Source organism: Mustelus asterias, chromosome 7, assembly GCF_964213995.1.
Source record: "Mustelus asterias chromosome 7, sMusAst1.hap1.1, whole genome shotgun sequence".
In the NCBI taxonomy this organism is placed as follows: Eukaryota; Metazoa; Chordata; class Chondrichthyes; order Carcharhiniformes; family Triakidae; genus Mustelus; species Mustelus asterias.
Genome location: NC_135807.1, coordinates 38,310,875 through 38,330,356, shown reverse-complemented (window position 1 = coordinate 38,330,356; position 19,482 = coordinate 38,310,875). Strand labels below are relative to the sequence as shown.

The window sequence follows — 19,482 nt, the reverse complement described above, 5'->3', positions numbered from 1 at the left end:
GTTTTAGATCAGTCGAGTAGCTTGGTCGGTGCAGGTTTGGAGGGCCGAATGGCCTGTTCCTGTGCTATAGTTTTCTTTGTTGTTTGTTCTGTGTCACTCTCAACTGCAGATGGACAGGGAACTTGCAGGTGGTTGCTGGCAGAGTTAAATGTATCTCTGACACACATGCTGACTTTATTCCATTCGTGACTGAAATATGAGAAGACTAAGTATGGTGATTTTAAAGAGCATTACTTTGCCACGACTGCCAAGGCCTTCATGAATAGAATAAAAGTCACTAGAGATGCATGAAAATGATTTCTCAGAGGACCTCAAGAGTGCATCATCACAAGATGTACAGCCATACATCAGCGTAAATATTCCCACTTCAGTGCACCTGCTGATTTACAATTTAGAAGCATTGTATTGGTAGTAGAACAGCTGTGGAGAATTGATGTGATTGGGGGCGCAATGCTCTTCTCGTTCTGCTCAGCTGGACACAGATTCTGAACTCCGGGGGCCATCATTAAAGAGGAGAACAATAGACCTACATCAGGATCTATATGGGGTACTGACAGGTGTACTACACAAGCTATCCATAATCGTAGTCAGGATGGAGGAGTCCAACTCAAACAAAAGGGCATTGTGAAATTGCCTGCAACAGAGAGAGTGGTTGACACCATGGAGCTTCATGTCCGACTGTAGGTCCATGTAGGGCAAATCCAAAGCTGCGGCCAATGTGCCTTTGCTATAAATAGGACCACAGTTGCATTACACAGGGCCATACAAAGCATCACTGATCTTTTCTTCACCGAACTGCTCTTCAGAAGACAAGCAGAAGTGATATAGCGAGCCGGCCAGGGGAGCAGGCATGATGCTGAAAGGGGCCATGGAAGTGTAACTTGATTCACAGTGTTCCCACTTCTCACCTGTTACCACCCCCTCCCTCCCCCACCCCACCCCACCACCTCATTCCATTGCGTGAGCCTCAATCTCCCCCACCCCTCCTCAATGAGTTCCTGATATGCTGGCTGGTCTCCTGATGGCAAAATCCGACTCCGCACCGCTGCAGGTGCAGCCACCTTTGAGAAGACTGTGGCCCAAAAGGACCCCAACAGTCAGGGAAAGGACCTGAATGGTCTGCCTCAACCTTTTGTTTAAGAGGCACAGATGAGGTAGTAAGCACAAGTTAAAGGAAAAGTAATGAACCAAAAACATGCATATGGAAGTTTGACAAAATGTTATGCGGTTAAGCTTTCTTTTTTTGATAATGCCTCACATAATTTATTGATCAGCACCACTTCTACATCATTGTATCTGATGGTAATTCAGCCTTTCACTTGTTTCATGATGAGCCTCAACGTATGACAAGATCCATCGGATAAAGTGGGCAATGGGGCAATGCATAAACAAAGGGCTATTTGGAGAAGGGATTGAGGAGCAACGGAATGGCTGTTGCTACTGCTTTCATTTGTTATTTGTTCCAGTTGTATTTTATCTATGTGGGTCTCTCTGACATCCTAAACAGCAGCTGATCTTGCCATGGATGTCTCATCTCCATGTTCCTCCTCTCTCTCCTCTCTTTGTCCATGATTCCCTCATCAGCAGATGACTGGACGCGAGGTCATAGTCTTAGGATAAGGGGTAGCAAATTTAAAACAGAGTTGAAGAGAAATTACTTCTCCCAAAGGGTTGTGAATCTGTGGAATTCGCTACCCCAAAGTGTGGTGGATGCTGGGACAGTGACTAAATTTAAGGACGAGTTAGACAGATTTTTAATTGGTAATAGGTTGAAGGGTTATGGGGAGTAGGCAGGAAAATGGGGATGAGGAGTATATCAGCCATGATCAAATGGCAGAGCAGATTCGATGGGCTGAATGGCCTAATTCTGCTCCTATATCTTTTGAACTATGAACTTATGACTGATGAATGCTATTGTCATCCCCATCTGTAGACCTCTCTGTTGCACAATGTTGTGAAGGACAAAGCATGCTACTATGACTTTGGCTGTTCTCCTGGCAAGTAACAAAATCACCTCCAGAACAATCAAGGCACCTGAAGCACATCTTACTGGTTTGCTTGATGATGACCTGATGGTCATTATACCTACCTTAACCTTGAATGTTAGCGTCTAACTTAGCAATTGTAGATTGTTTTATCTCTCTGATCTCGTAAAGTTTATTTTGCATTTGTTCAAAACATGTAGAATCTTGTTGTTTAGTTCTCCGAGCAAGTGCCTTGAATCTACTTTAAAAAGTCAAAAGTCTACTTTAAATAAAATGTTACTGATCCCTAACCAAATCTTACCAAAAACCTGGGGTTCTGGTTAAAGGTCATATCATGTACAATGATGTAATAAAATCCCTGGTGGTTGATTAAAAACTCCTGGTTGATGATGGTCCTCGGATTGCTACAATGGTACACTTGATGGCACCCTGTGCCTGAGGGAAGATAGCCTACTCATTCTAGCCATTGCCATCACAAGGGGTGTTGACATAAGCTGTTACCTCAGCAAACAAACCATTTGTGACCCACCAGATACATTTATGGGCAGCCAATTGAGAAGCTCTCAAGCTATATCTGGTATCGCACTGGTAGGAGCCAGAGGAAGATAAATTGATACCTCAATTTACCATCAAACAAGACTCCCAGATCTCTTTCATTTTCATTAGACGTTACATTCTTCCCATTTAATTAATAGTGCCTACCTGGAATTTTTTGTTCACGAGTGAAGTGATTTGCATTTCTCTTCATTGAATTTCGCCTCCCAACCAGTCTGTCCAATTCTCAAGTATAACCAAATTCTCTTGTAGCTTGGGAATCTATCACCTTCATCATATCATCTTCAAATTTAGTGATTCCTTGTTCTGATTCATTTATAAAGATATTCAACAGAAGTAGTCTAAGAACAAATCTCTGTGAAATCTCACTGGTAAGATTCTCCCAGGCTTTTGATAATCCCAACACCATGGGTGGGCTCTCCCGGTCAACCAAATATATATCTATTGAGAAATATTTCCACTAAAGCCACTTCCATTGGAAGTTGGCTGTTTTTGTGATGGAGCTGAAGTGGATCACAAGCTCAGCTTGGGGCCAAATTGGATGCAGACATTGCAATGAGTCTGGCATATAAGAGAAGGTGACTTTACAGGCATTTAATGGGACAGAGAAAGTAAACCAAAATCAATACTTTAACTTGCACAAGGGCAGCAAGGTTTAGGGTTGCGAGGGTCAGTTTCAGCACAGACAACAGGGGAAGTTAAGGATGGTCAAAAGCTGGAAGAATTTGTCAAGAAGGCTGAGACCAGAACAATTTACAAGATAGCCGAATGTTGGAAGGGGAAGACAATGGTGTTGACTTCCTGGCTTGATGGAGCTGCGGGAGCTTTTTCATCTAAATCAATTTTCTGACTATAGATTATTCACAGGAATTGAACAGGAAATGTGAAAATTATAAAGACAGCTAATTGTGTGCTGGGATTCATTTAGAAGGAACAGGAGTCAAACAGCAAAAGTGTCCTAACCTCAAGAACCACTGGAGTGGGACTTGATCTCACAACAAGACTCACAAGATTAAAGTGCGATCACTGTATCACTGCAAATTTAATGGAGAAGAACATGATCCAAATCTTTAATAAGCAATCAGTACTCACATTGCCACCACACTTTTGAAGCTGGAAGGACAAGTTGGTAAGGCTATTAAAACAGCAAATAGCACCCTTAGCTTTCTAAATAGAACCAATGGAATACAAAGGTAAAGAAGTGATACTAAACTTTTATCAATCACTGGTTAGGCCCCAGCTAGAGTATTGTAACCAATACTTTTGGGAAGGATGTCAAAGCCTTCAAAAGGGTACAATGGAGATTTTCCAGAATGACACCTGGGATTAGCGACATCAGTTATATGGAGAAACTAGAGCAGCTGGAATTGTTCTCCTTAGAACAAAGAAGGTTAAGGGAAGATTTAATAGAGGTGCTTAAAACTTTAAATGTGTCTAAGACACAGCAACAGCTGTAATATTTTTAAAATTCTAACTGGAGTAGATACAGGTAAAATGAGAAGGTCAGGCCCAGGTGTGTGGAACAGACTCCCAAATAAAAAGAAACAATGACATTTATATAATGCCTTTCATTATCAAAGATGTCGCAAAGCACTTTACAGCCAATAAAGTATTTCTGAAACGTAATCACAGTTGTTATGCAGGAAACACAGCAATCAATTTGCACACAGTAAGACAGCACCTCAATTCAACATCTGATCTGAATGGTGGATAAGACAAATATTGATTAGCTTATTTTAAAATGAAGAGTTGGGTAGTTAATAAGACATTCTTATATCATTGTTGTCATGGTTACTAATAAGACAATATTGGACAAGCAGTTATTGCTTGATTTATTACGGTTCAAAACAGCACAGAATCAGCTGTTTACAATTTGTACCTAGCAACCTGACTCACTCCAATCTGGATCTAATTGCCTAATGGCTGGCTACTCAAACAAAGTAAGAAGCCTCACAACACCAGGTTAAAGTCCAACAGGTTTATTTGGTAGCACAAGCCATAAGCTTTCGGAGCGCTGCTCCTTCATCAGGTGAGTAGGAGTTGTGTTCACAAACAGGGCATATAAAGACACAGACTCGATTTACAAGATAATGGTTGGAATGCGAGTCTTTACAGGTAATCAAGTCTTAAAGGTACAGACAATGTGAGTGGAGAGAGGGTTAAGCACAGGTTAAAGAGATGTGTATTGTCTCCAGCCGGGACAGTTAGTGAGATTTTGCAAGCCCAGGCAAGTTATGGGGGTTACAGATAGTGTGACATGAACCCAAGATCCCAGTTGAGGCTGTCCTCATGTGAGCGGAACTTGGCTATCAGTTTCTGCTCAGCGATTCTGCGTTGTCGTGTGTCGTGAAGGCCGCCTTGGAGAACGCTTACCCAAGGATCAGAGGCTGAATGCCCGTGGCCGCTGAAGTGTTCCCCAACAGGAAGAGAACACTCCTGCCTGGTGATTATCGAGCAGTGTTCATTCATCTGTTGTCGTAGCATCTGCATGGTCTCCCCAATGTAACAGCCTTCAAGAGAACAGTGACCACGACACCACACAATCCTGCCACAGCAACCTCTGCAAGACGTGCCGGATCATCGACACGGATGCCATCATCTCACGTGAGAACACCATCCACCAGGTACACGGTACATATTCTTGCAACTCAGCCAACATTGTCTACCTGATACGCTGCAGGAAAGGATGTCCCGAGGCATGGTACATTCGGGAGACCATGCAGATGCTACGACAACGGATGAATGAACACCGCTCGACAATCACCAGGCAAGAGTGTTCTCTTCCTGTTGGGGAACACTTCAGCGGTCACGGGCATTCTCGATGGGCCAAGTGGCCTAATTCTGTTCCTATGCCTTATGGTCTTATAGTAGGAGCAGGAGGGTAGCAAGAGAAAGAGTAGCCCGCTCAACGACAATGAAGGGAGGTTATGCATGGAGCCACAGGAAGTGGGTGAGATCCTTAATGAGTACTTTGTATCGGTATTCACTAAGGAGAAGGACATGATGGATGTTGAGGTCAGGATAGGTGTGTGAACACTCTAGAGATTGTTAATATATCGAAGGAGGAAGTATTGGGTATCCTAAATTGCATTAAGGTAGACAAGTCCCCAGGCTGGAGAGGATCTATCCCAGGTTACTGGGGGAGGCAAGGGGAAAAATAGCTAGGCCTTAACAGATATCTTCGCATCCTCTTTGACCATAGGTAAGGTTCCAGAGTACTGAGGAATAGCCAGTGTTGTTCCCTTGTTTAAGGAAGGAAGCAAGGATAATCCAGGAAATTATAGGCCGGTGAGCTTGACGTCAGTGGTGGGGAAGCTTTTGGAGAAGGTACTGAGGGACAGGATATATGCATATTTGGAAGAAAATGGACTAGTTAGTGATGGGCAGTATGGTTTTGTACGGGGAAGTTCATGTCTCACCAACTTGATTGAGTTTTTTGAAGTGGCGACAAAGATAATTGATGAGGGAAGGGCTGTGGATGTAGTTTATATGGACGTTAGTAAAGCATTTGACAAGTTCCCACATGGCAGACTGGTACAAAAACTAAAATCACATGGGATTCAGGGCAGGCTGGCTAGATGGATACAGAACTGGCTTGAGAGTGGGGGTGGATGGGTGTTTTTCAGAATAGCGATCTGTAACTTGTGGTGATCCGCAGGGATCAGTGTTGAGACCTCTGTTGTTTGTAGTATATATAAATGATCTGGAAGAAAATGTGGGTGGTCTGATTAGTAAATTTGTGGATGACACGAAGATTGGTGGAGTTGCTGATAATGCCGGGGTTTGTCAGAGGATACAACAGGATATAGATAGACTGGAGACTTGGGCACAGAAAAGGCAGATGGAGTTTAACCCAGACAAATGTGAAGTGATGTATTTTGAAGGATCAAATTTAGATATGAATTATACAAATGGCAGAACCCTTAGGAACATTAACACCCAGAGGGATCTGGGCGTGCAGGTCCACAGTTCCCTAAAAGTGGCAACACAGGTGGCCAAGGTGTTTGAGAAGTTATATGGCATGCTTGCCTTCTTCAGTTGGGCCTCTGAGTACAAGAGTTGGGAAATCGTGTTGCAGCTATATAAAACCTTGGGTAAGCCACATTTTGAGTATTGTGTGCAGTTCAGGTCATCCACAACCAGAAGGGTGTGGAAACTTTGGAGAGAATGCAGAGAAGGTTCACCAGGATGTTGCCTGGTCTTGGGAATGTTGACCTCGGGGCGGCATGGTGGCACAGTGGTTAGCACTGCTGCCTCACAGCGCCAGGGACCTGGGTTCAATTTCGGCCTCGGGTCACTGTCTGTGTGGAGTTTGCACATTCTTCCCGTATCTGGGTGGGTTTCCTCCGGGTGCTCCAGTTTCCTCCCACAGTCCAAAGATGTGTGGGTTAGGTTGATTGGCCATGTTAAATTGCCCCTTAGTTTCCAAAGATGTGCGGGTTAGGTTGATTGGCCATGTTAAAATGACCCTAGTGTCAGGGGATTAGCAGGGTAAATATGTGGGGTTGCGGGAATAGGGCCTGGGTGGGATTGTGGTCGGTGCAGACTCGATGGGCCAAATGGCCGCCTTCGGCACTGTATGGATTCTATGATTCTATGATGATTATGAGGAGGGGTTGAATAAACTAGAATTATCTTCACTGGAAAGACGGAGGCTGAGGGGAGACCTGATCAAGGCCTACAAAATTATGAGAGGCATAGACAGGGTGGATAATCGGAGGCTTTTTCCTCGGGCGTAAGTGTCAATTACGAGGGGATCAGGTTCAAGGTGAGAGAGGGAAAGTTTAAGGGAGATGTACGGGGGAATGTTTTTCACACAGAGAGTGGTGGGTGCCTGGAACGCGCTGCCAGAGGAGGTGGTGGAAGCAGACACACTAGCAACATTTAAGAGGCATCTGGATGGGTACATGAAAAGGGAGGGAATAGAAAGATACAGATTGAGTAAGGGCAGAAGATATTTTTAAGTTTAGTTCGAGCATCATGATTGGCACAGGCTTGAAGGGCGGAGGCAGACCATGCAAAAGTCAGTTGACGGGCAGGAATCTCCGGCCTTGGGGTGAACGTAGCCGGAAAATCCCACCCCAGACCTACAATAATGTGGTTGACTTTTAACCATCCTCTGAAACGGCCCAGCAAGCCATTCAGTTCGAGAGCAATTAGGGATTGCCAGCAACACCCAACTTTCATGAAAGAATAAAGGAAAGAGAACATGGGTGTGCTCTGCACAGTGCGGCTGAGTAATTATCAGTTACAAGTGGCTGACCTCATCACCTTGAACACAGGGTGGAGCTCAAATACTCTACCTGATAATGCAAATCACCGGAAAGAGAAAGGAGGAGGTAGAAAAATGACAAAACTAATAGATGATTTGGTATGGCATTGTGGTATTTATGACACTGGGCTGTCCAAATTTTCTTGTGGTAAATTGAGAAACTAAATGTGATAATACGCAAATTGTGGAAAGGCACCAGGAAATAAATGATCAAAATCTAACTGGCTCTCTGTGGACTTTTGGGGAGGGAGCCTGTCACCCATCTCTGGACTCCCCTATATGTGGCTCCAATCCCACAGCATCTGGTCAATGCCCCCGAGGGCAATTACGGGTGGATAATGAACACAGCTTTGCTGATTCACCCAAGTACAACAATAAAAATGAAAGATTAATTTTATCCCATTAGGTCACGTACTGCACATTACTGCGAAGCCCCAAACCAAAGCCAAATATGGTCCTCGATTTTTCTCAGTGACCTACAGTAAATCCTCGCCACTGGTGTAAATGACAGAGAATGCAGCATAGAAGGAGCTAAATGGATGAAACAAAGATCGAAGTGGACCGGAATTCATCCAAAACAGTGTGCAAACTGCATTGCTTCAATTCTGGCCTCCTGAACATCTCTAATCTCCTTCATTATTGAAAAGAACAGGGGAGAGGAGGACACAGAGACAGAGAGCAGCATCTAAAAGAACGGGAGAGAGGAGGATCCAGAGACAGATAGCAGCATCTAAAAGAAAGGGAGACAAGAAGATCCAGAGACAGACAGCAACACCGAAAAGAGTGTGAGAGAGGAGGATCCAGAGACAAGACAGCAGCATCTAAAAGAACGGGAGAGAGGAGGATCCAGACAGAGTACAGTATCCAAAAGAATGTGAGAGAGGAGGATCCAGAGACAGACAGCAGCATCTAAAAGAGCCACAGACTGAACACATTCTGAGAAAAATCAATGAGATGTCACAGGAAAACAGGTTACTTCTGAGTATTTTCTCATTTATCTTTCAAAACCTGAATAATTTTAATAATTGCTTTATAAGCAATACCAATAGCGATGAAGCTAATTTGACTGGCTGGTGAGTGTTTCCTCTTCATCTCAACATGGGAATTTCAATCAGGTAAGTAGAACACTTAGTGAAATAATAAAATAAGCAAAGGCAGAAATAGAGACATCATATAAAATGTAATCAGTAAATTAATAAATGAATTAAATACTGTAAAGATGGCAGGGCAGGTGATGTGTGGCAACTGCAGAATGTGGGAGCTCATGTGGACAGCTTTTTATCGTTTCATGAGATGTTGACATCACCAGCATTTATTGCCCATCCCTAATTGCCCTTAAGAAAGCTTCCTGAATTACTGCAGTTCAATATTTCGTAGTTACATATTTAAAGTTTATTTATTAGTCACAAGTAAGGCTTACATTAACACTGCAATGAAGTTACTGTGAAATTCCCCTAGTCGCCACACTCCGGCACCTGTTCGGGTCAATGCACCTAACCAGCACGTCTTTCAGAGTGTGGGAGGAAACCAGGGCATCCGGAGGAAACCCATGCAGACACGGGGAGAACGTGCAAACTCCACACAGACAGTGACCCAAGCCGGGAATCAAACCCGGGTCCCTGGTGCTATGAAGCAGCAGTGCTAACCACTGTGCTACGTGCCGTCCACTCCCAAAATGTAAATGTTGTTAGGGAGGAAGTTCCAAGATTTTGACCCAGTGTCAGTGAAAGAACAGAGCTATAGTTCCAAGTCAGGATGGTGTGTGACATGCAGGGGAACTTGCAAGTGGTGTGTTCCCATGTGTCTGCTGCCCTTGGCCCTATTGATGGTAGAAGTTGGGGGTTTGGAAGCTAATGTTGAAAGAAACTTGGTGAGTTGCTGCAGTGCATCTTATATATGGTAATCATTACTGTTGCATATTGGAGAATGACACTAGGAAGTACGGAGGGTTAAACACAATGGATTTTTATTTACAGATGCGTGTTCTCTGACATGGCTGCTTCTTCTCCACCTGTTTCCCACACTAGGGACTTGACATAATTTCTGGTGAGTACATGAATACATTAATACAGCAAAGCTCAGTAAGCCAATAAGAAATATATAAATACATAACAATTGCTGCCACAGTGTGTCAGTGGTGAAGGGGGTAAATGCTGAATGTGGTGGATGGGGTGCCAGTCAAGTGGGATGCTTTGTCATTCCACTGAAAATGTTATTCTTCTCTAGCATTGTTGGAGCTACAATCATCCAAGTGGAGAATATTCCATCACACTTTTGTCTTGTGCCTTGTAGTTTTTACAGAATTTTGGGGACGGTCAGGAGGTGAATCATAGAATCCCTACACTACCGACTCTCCTGACAAAGCATCCACTTGAAAGCACTGTCGAAGACACTTTACATCACTTTGTTGATGATCAAGTGTAGACTGATGGGGTGGCAATTGGCTGTGCTGGATTTGTCCTGCTTTCTGTGGACAGGACATACCTGGACAATTTTCCACATTGCCGGATAGATGGTAGTCTTGTAGCTGCACAGCTTGGATAGGGACATGGTTAGTCCTGGGGCACAAGTCTTCAGTACGATTGCTGGAATATTGCCAGATATAGCCTTTGCAGTATTCAGTGCCTTCAGCCATTTCTTGATATCACTTGAAGTTAATTGAATTTGTTGAAGACTGACATCTGTGAGTCTGGGGACCTCAGGAGGAGAAGGAGATGGATTATCTTCCAGCTGATGATGGCTGCAAATGCTTCGACCTTGTCCTTTGCATTGATGTGCTGGGCACCACCATCATTGAAGACACTAGGTCAAAATCCTGAAATTCCGTCCCTAAGAGTGCTGTGGGTGTTCCTACACCATATGGACTGCAGAATTTTAAAGTGGCAGTTCACTATCATCTTCTCAAGGACAATTAGGGATGGGCAACAAATGTTGGCCTAAGGAGATACGAGAGGCAAGTGTTTTTTACACAGAGGGTAATAAGTGCCTGGAATGCACTGCCAGAGGAGGTGAGAGAAGCAGATACAATCACAACGTTTAAGAGGCATCTTGACAGATACATGAATAGGCAGGGAATAGAGGGATACAGACCACATAGGGGCAAAAGGTATTTAGTTTAGAAAGGTTTCATGTGTCAGCGCAGGCTTGATGGGCTGAAGGGCCAGTTTCTGTGTTGCACTGTTCTTTGTTCTTTGTAGACAGTGATGCCCATACCCCATGAATGAATTTTTAAAAACAGACAAAATTCAGAGGCCAGGTACAGCACTTGAAGGAGGCCATTTGGTTTTCGTCAGCTTTCTGCAAGAGCAACTCAGCCAGACACACTCCCCTGCCTTTTCCCCATCGTCCACCCTCAAACCATACCCCAGATTGAGATAACTTCGCATAGAACGGGGATTGAATGCTGGGACCTTCTCAGTTGGTATGACTCATAACTGCACTGGGAGGATCATTTTCAATTTCACCTTCTGAGTAATAATGTGGCAAAGTGATTGCTCACCCGCTGTCAACTGCCGTTCATCAACTGACTCTTTCATCATTAGCAGTTTCCTAAGCCAAACTTCTATGAGTCCCTCCACAATACTCTCTGACTCTCCAACCAACTTCCTTTCTTATTTAAGAATGCGTTACTTTGACCCAGTATTTGGTCCTTCCATCAATATCTCTCACTTTGGTGCAGTACCGGTTTCTTTTGCATTTCTTTCAAGTGCCTAAGGATCTTTAACTCCTTACATAATAGGATCAGGTGCAGGCTGTGCAGCCTGTTCTGCTATTCAATTAGAAACCAACGTTGATCTGAGCTTCAACTCCATGTATTTGCCTCTTTTGCCATACTCCTTGATAAACTTACTCAACAAGTATCAATCTATCTCGGTTTTGAAAATTTCAATTTATCCGTGGGACCTTCTGATTTCACTTCCCAAGATTAGAGATGCCATCTGCAAGCAAATAGCTGGTGTTTCGGAACATGAGGCAGCCAGTGACATTGGAGCAGAGTACAAGCAATACTCAAACATTGGAGCGATAGAGACAGTCTGCAGCAACACGTGGCTTAGTGAGACCAAATAAGAAAGAAAATAGCTTGCATTTCTATAGGACATCCTCAGGACACCCCAAAGTGCTTCATAGCTGTTATGATGTATCTGCTCTGGCCCTACCTACCATTGCCCAAACTGAATGGCTTATGGGACTACTTCAGAGGGCACTTCCAGACTTCAGCTTTGGAATTCCCTCCCTAAACCTCTGCTCCTTCCAAATCCTCCTGAAAAGCTACTTCTGTGACTAAGTTTTTTTTAATCATCTGAAAATCACCTTTCTCTGTGAGTGTCGATTTCTGCGTGATTACCCTTCTCTGAAACACCTTGCAATGGTTTCCTTTGTTAACGGGTGGGATTTTCCAGTCAATTGTCTTCTGACCACTCTCCAAGTTTTACGGCTAGCCTAACTGGAAAATCCCGGCCCTGTGTTTCTATATAAATGCATGTTGTGGCTGTCCCTTTTGTTCTCCAAACATGAAGGGTTTTTTTTAAATGGGGGAAGAAGCGAATGTGAATGGATAAAGTTAATATTGCACTGGAGGATTCCCTGGAAAATCCGAAAGGATTTCAGTCCAAAGATGTGCGGGTTAGGTTGATTGGCCATGCTAAAATTGCTCCTTAGCGTTCTGAGATATGTAGGTTAGAGGGATTAGTGGGTATAATATATGGGGGTAGGGCCTGTGTGGGATTGTGGTCAGTGCAGACTCGATGGGCCGCATGGCCTCTTTCTGTACTGTAGGGTTTCTATGATTTCTATGGTTTCTATGATTTTGGGAAAGTTTCGGGGAAACTAACCTATGACCATATTATCCACAATCTTCTAGCATCCAACCAATGAAATAAGCCACTCTGCGTGACTGTCTTGTGATAAACTTTCCTACACTGGCTATGACTTTTGGTTCTTTCACTCTGAATTAAATAGGACAGGTTTTGTGTCTGAAGGGGCAATTAGGCATGTGGACGATTTGGCCTATGCCATATCATTCCCCTTGAGTGAACCAAACATTGGGCCCTCCTGGCATTTTTTAATGATCTCAGGTGTTGCACCTCCACACTTTCAGTCAAAGTTTTATTTACACGTTTATTACTGACATTTCAACCATAAATTGGTCTTGCTTAGTTTGACGCTGTACACCCTTTTCCTATTGTTGCAAAATAGTTTCATGTAGTTTTCTACACTTATTTACAATCTTAAGTATCTCTTAAATGTTATCTTTCAGGTACATCCTTTTAAAGTGGTAAGCTCTTCCCTCTAGAACTCTCTTCATAAACTACTTCACCTTGCATCCTCATGCCTGTATTTAAAGGCATCTTTAAATTTCTATTGCAGTGGCCCTGTCTTCCACCCTTCTTCCTACTTAAACTTATTTCTTGTCTTGCTCAATGTGCACAGAAACGAAACTGCTCATGTTTTCACATCCAAAAATGCAAAATAATGAATTATGTGCAAGACATTTTCTGATCAATACAAATGATGCAGCTTTAGTTACAACAGCACTTATCTGTCTTCACTCTCAGCATGAGTGCTTGTTTTCATATCAGAGGCAAGATCTTTTGTCTGAGTTTTTCATGAGAAAATAATCCAAATGATGAAACTTGACACCAAAACAAGTGGTGAAAATTCTAGAATGCCATGCAACGAAACAGAATTTTAACTTATTAGGGGTGATTCTCCGACCTCGCCACGCCATCCTCAGAGAATACCATGCGGGTCTAAAAATCGGTTTCACGTCTATTGCCAAACAGTTTGCAATTCTCCCAGCCCCTTTCTAATGACGCAAACCAGATCGCACCAAGAAAGGGTACAAGGTGATTATCTTATTTAACGTAGCATTAAAATGTATATAGACTGTTCAAATCCCAGCACACGGAAGTCCCCAGCTTTTGAGTGCGGCGCGGTAACGGCGAGAATCACTAGTGGTCTCCACTAGAGGAGACATGGTGCTCTGGCCATGCCAGGGAGATGGGGGGGGGGGCTCGGAGGCCAGGTCGTCGGGAGCATGGCTGGGCAGTGCCAATCAGGCAGTGCATATCTGGCCGAGCTCATGTTGCACACTGACGGTGCCCACCAGACACCCCAACAGTTGCCACCACAAACTCCAGCAGCGGTCACCAGACACTGCGGCAGTGCTAGTTGGGCACTGCCAATGTGTCTGGGGCAGTGCCAGTGTGCCAGGAGCAATGCCAAGGGAGTGGGGGCTACGCAGGGGGTCTATGACAGTGGGCTATGCAGGGGGGGGGTCATGCAGGGGTGGATCATGTCGTGAATGATGATAGGGGGGCATGCTGGGAGTAATGATATGGGGGGCATGTCGGGGGTCACAATGGGGAACCCATTGGGAGGGCCTCGATGCCGGTGATCCATGTCAGGGAGGGGGGTGGGGAAAATGCTGCCAATGAGGGGGGTGATCCTGATGTCCATTGGGAAAAGGAGAGGGTCTTCCATTGCACTGTGAGGGGCGCCCTTGCAAAAGGGCACCTGAGTGCTCTGAAGCTGGGCTCACTGGCATGTTTAGGGCCCACTCCCCCATACTAGCACAAAACTCCTAACTGTCCAAAAAAGTGATTGAGTGTGGGAGGATGCACGCCTGAGAGCCTGGCGCGGATCACTCCATTATTCTTGCCGTTATTACGCAGTTTTTTTGGGAGAATTCCACCCATTGTACCATAAAGCTGTGACATTTGTCTGTAGGCCTACATCCAAGATGATTGAAGTTGGCGGTGCCAGAAATTATAGTAGTTGTGACGGGCTATATTATGGAGCTCTTTGTCAGCTTTTCTGAAGCTTTTGAGCTTAGCACAGCATGTATGGCAATCTCCGAATTTCAAAGGTGCAAAATTTGAATAATTATTTTCTGATTCAGTCTCATGTTTTCTCCTACACTTTGAACCTCGGTGGAATCAAGCACTATGGCTTTCACCTAGGTTTCTCAAATTTAGAGGGGGTGTATTTGCATTTACTTCCTGCCTCAAAAGGTTGAAATGCCTCAAAGATGTTCACAAAAATGAACTATTTCTTTTCAAATGCAGTCATGGTCGATATGTCGGCAAATGGCAGCCATTTTGCTACCGCAGCATTCCAAACATAAGGTTAAGATTAATCACTAGTTATCTGTTCATTTTAGGCGAGGGAGGAGTGATAGAATAGGAGAATTAAAAGCTTCTTAAATAATGTCATTTTTCATCTTACCCATAGGGATGGATTTTTGATTTAAAGTTTTTTTTTAAAAGGGTGAATAACAGTCAGCTCAAATTTGACTATTTCTTAGCATTCTCAAATTGAACAGTGAGTTAGTCTGAAGTTGACAAACTTTGCATGTTGGGATTTAGCAATGCATACTTCCCTGTACTCTGCCTGCCTCACTTCCTCATCCTATAATGCAGAGTCCATTTTTGGTCAATGCAGTGGTTTGCCTTCCAGCTACCCAATTTTAGCCTCACCACTGGGTAGGTCCATGAATGTCCAAATGTATAACTTGGACTGATAAATATTTAAAACAAAAGCACTTTGATTAGAAATAGTGGAGGGGGTTTGGTGGCACAGTGGATAATGTCCCTGGCTAGCCATGTATTGGAAAGAAAGTTGGAGCCTCTTCCATCACTATCCATAGCTCCAGACTACAACAGGTAGGTAAAAGTGCATGGTGCCCAGCAACCTGGTCTCCCTCAGTGAACTGTAACCCACCCCTACCAAGAGATGGTGGAAGTAGCTAACATCAAGCCATTTCCTTTAGAAAATAATGTTTTGGGTTATAGTCATTGATTAATTTGAAGTGTGGCACATAAGTGTTAGGGATATAAAGGTGACCACACTCCCAGAGCTTTCCACCACTGGAATCTTCCCAGTATCACATCTGGGTAGTAGATCAATTGATAAAAGTCAGATTGCCACAATTAGACATGCATCACCAGATTACCTGGACGGTAAATGGCTAAATAGATTTTGACTTCTTCTCAACTAGCAAATCCTATACTAAACATAGAAACTAGAATCAGGAGTAGGCCATTCAGCCGTTCGAGCCTGCACCGCCATTCATTATGATCATGGCTGATCATCAAATTCAATATCCTGATTCCCTCTCCCTCCATATCCCTTGATCCCTTTAGGCCCAAGAGCTATATCTAATTTCGTCTTGAAATCAGACAACATTTTGGCCTCAACTACATTCTGTGGTAGTGAATTCCACATATTCACCACCCTCTGGGTGAAGAAATTTCTCTTCACCTCAGTTCTAAAAGGTTTACCCCTTATCCTCAAACTATGACCCCCTAGTTCTGGACTCCCCCATCATTGGTAACATTCTTTCTGAATCTACCCAGTCTGACCCTGTTAGAATTTTCTAAGTTTCTATGAGATCCCCTCTCACTCTTCTAAACTCCAGTGAATATAATCCTAACCAACTTAATCTATCCTCATATGACAGACCTGCCATCCCAGGAATTAGCCTGGTAAACCTTCACTGAAATCCCTCTATAGCAAGGACATTCTTCCTCAGATAAGGACTCCAAAACTGCACACAATATTCCAGATGTGGCCTCATCAACGCCTTATGCAATTGCAGCAAAACATCCTTATCCCTATTCTCAAATCCTCTCGCTATGAAGGCCAATGTACCATTTGCCTTCTTTACTGCCTGCTGTACCTGCGTGCTTACTTTCAGCAACTGATGCACGAGGACTCCAAGGTCACGTTGACTATCCACCTCTCTCAATTTATACCCACTCAAGTAATAATCTGTCTTCCTATTTATTGCTACCGAAGTGGATAACCTCACGTTTATCCACATTATACTGCATCTGCCAAGCAGATGCCCACACACTCAGCCTGTCCAAGTACCTGGAAGCATTTCTGCATCCTCTACACAACTCATCCTCACATCCAACTTTATATCATCTGCAAATTTGGAGATAATACATTCAGTTCCCTCTTCCAAATCATTAATATATATTGTGAACAGTTGGGGTCTTAGCACAGATCCCTGCGGAACCCCACTCGTCACTGATTGCCAATCAGAAAAAGACCCATTTATGCCAACTCTTTGCTTCCTATCTGCTAACCAGCTTTCTATCCATCTCAAGACATTACCTGCAATCCCATGTGCTTTAACTTTACATAATAGTCTGTTAGAACAAAGAACAAAGAACAAAGAACAGTACAGCACAGGAAACAGGCCCTTCGGCCCTCCAAGCCTGTGCCGCTCCTTGGTCCAACTAGACCAATCGTTTGTATCCCTCCATTCCCAGGCTGCTCATGTGACTATCCAGGTAAGTCTTAAACAATGTCAGCGTGCCTGCCTCCACCACCCTACTTGGCAGCGCATTCCAGGCCCCCACCACCCTCTGTGTAAAAAACGTCCCTCTGATATCTGAGTTATACTTCGCCCCTCTCAGCTTGAGCCCGTGACCCCTCGTGATCGTCACCTCCGACCTGGGAAAAAGCTTCCCACTGTTCACCCTATCTATACCCTTCATAATCTTGTACAACTCTATTAGATCTCCCCTCATTCTCCGTCTTTCCAAGGAGAACAACCCCAGTCTACCCAATCTCTCCTCATAGCTAAGACCCTCCATACCAGGCAACATCCTGGTAAACCTTCTCTGCACTCTCTCTAACGCCTCCACGTCCTTCTGGTAGTGCGGCGACCAGAACTGGACGCAGTACTCCAAATGTGGCCTAACCAGCGTTCTATACAGCTGCATCATCAGACTCCAGCTTTTATACTCTATACCCCGTCCTGTAAAGGCAAGCATACCATATGCCTTCTTCACCACCTTCTCCACCTGTGTTGCCACCTTCAAGGATTTGTGGACTTGCACACCTAGGTCCCTCTGTGTTTCTAGACTCCTGATGACTCTGCCATTTATTGTATAACTCCTCCCTACATTATTTCTTCCAAAATGCATCACTTCGCATTTATCCGGATTAAACTCCATCTGCCACCTCTCCGCCCAATTTTCCAGCCTATCTACATCCTGCTGTATTGCCCGACAATGCTCTTCGCTATCCGCAAGTCCAGCCATCTTCGTGTCATCCGCAAACTTGCTGATTACACCAGTTACACCTTCTTCCAAATCATTTATATATATCACAAATAGTAGAGGTCCCAGTACAGAGCCCTGCGGAACACCACTGGTCACAGATCTCCAGCCGGAAAAAGACCCTTCGACCACTACCCTCTGTCTCCTGTGGCCAAGCCAGTTCTCCACCCATCTAGCCACTTCTCCTTGTATCCCATGAGCCTTAACCTTCTTAACCAACCTGCCATGTGGGACTTTGTCAAATGCCTTACTGAAATCCATATAGACGACATCCACGGCCATTCCTTCATCAACCGTTTTTGTCACTTCCTCAAAAAACTCCACCAAATTTGTAAGGCACGACCTCCCTCTTATAAAACCATGCTGTCTGTCACTAATGAGATTGTTCCATTCTAAATGCACATACATCCTGTCTCTAAGAATCCTCTCCAACAACTTCCCTACCGCGGACGTCAAGCTCACCGGCCTATAATTTCCTGGGTTATCCCTGCTACCCTTCTTAAACAACGGGACCACATTCGCTATCCTCCAATCCTCAGGGACCTCACCCGTGTCCAAAGAAGCGACAAAGATTTCCGTCAGAGGCCCAGCAATTTCATCTCTCATCTCCCTGAGCAGTCGAGGATAGATGCCATCAGGCCCTGGGGCTTTGTCAGTTTTAATGTTCCCTAAAAAACCTAACACTTCCTCTCTTGTAATGGAGATTTTCTCTAACGGAATGGAGATTTTCTGTTATGTGAGACCTTGTCAAAAGCCTTCTGAAAGTCTAAATAGACCACATCCACTGGTTCTCCTCGGTCAATTCTACTAATTACATCCTCAAAAAATTATAATAAATTCGTCAAGCATGATTTCCCTTTTATAAATCCATGCTGACTTTGTCTGATTATACCACTGCCTTCCAAATGCCGAGTTATGAAATCCTTGATAATTGGCTCCAGCAACTTCCCCAGTGCCAATGTTAAGCTCACTGGTCTATAGTTCCCTGTTTTCTCTCTATCTCCTTTTTGAATAGCGGGCTTACATTAGCTACCCTCCAATCTGTAAAAACTATTCCAGAGTCCAAAGAATTTTGGAAAATAACCACCAATGGATCTACTATTTTCTGGGCCACTTCCTTAAGTACTCTGGGATGAAAATTTTCAATCCCATCAATTTCCCCAAAACCATTTCTCTACTAATGCTGATTTCCTTCAGGTCCTTCCTAAAACATGTTTCTCTCAGCAGTTCTGGTACATTATTCATGTCTTCCTTTGCGAAGACTGAAGGAAAGTGCAAGTTTAATTCTTCTGCCATTTCTTTATTCCCCGTTATGAATTCTCCCATTTCTGACTGTAAGGGGCCTACATTGTTTTGTCAATCTTTTTCTCTTTACATATCTATAGAAACTTTTACAGTCAGTTTTTATGTTCCCTGCTAGCTTACTTTCATATTCTATTTTTCCCTTCTTAATCCCTTGGTCTTCCTTTGCTGAATTTGAAACTGCTCCCAATCCTCAGGCCTATTGCTGTTTCTTGCCAATTTGTATGCTTCTTCCTTGAATCTGATACTATCTCTAATTTCCCTTGTAAGCCATGGTTTGGCCACAATTCCC

The 19,482-nt window shown here is 43.9% G+C and overlaps 1 protein-coding gene across 4 annotated transcripts in view; it reads right to left on the bottom strand.

The window, feature by feature from the left end:
- nbeal2 (neurobeachin-like 2) overlaps positions 1–19,482 on the bottom strand; it is a 231,847-nt gene that overhangs the window by 155,329 nt on the left and 57,036 nt on the right. The window lies entirely within an intron of this gene.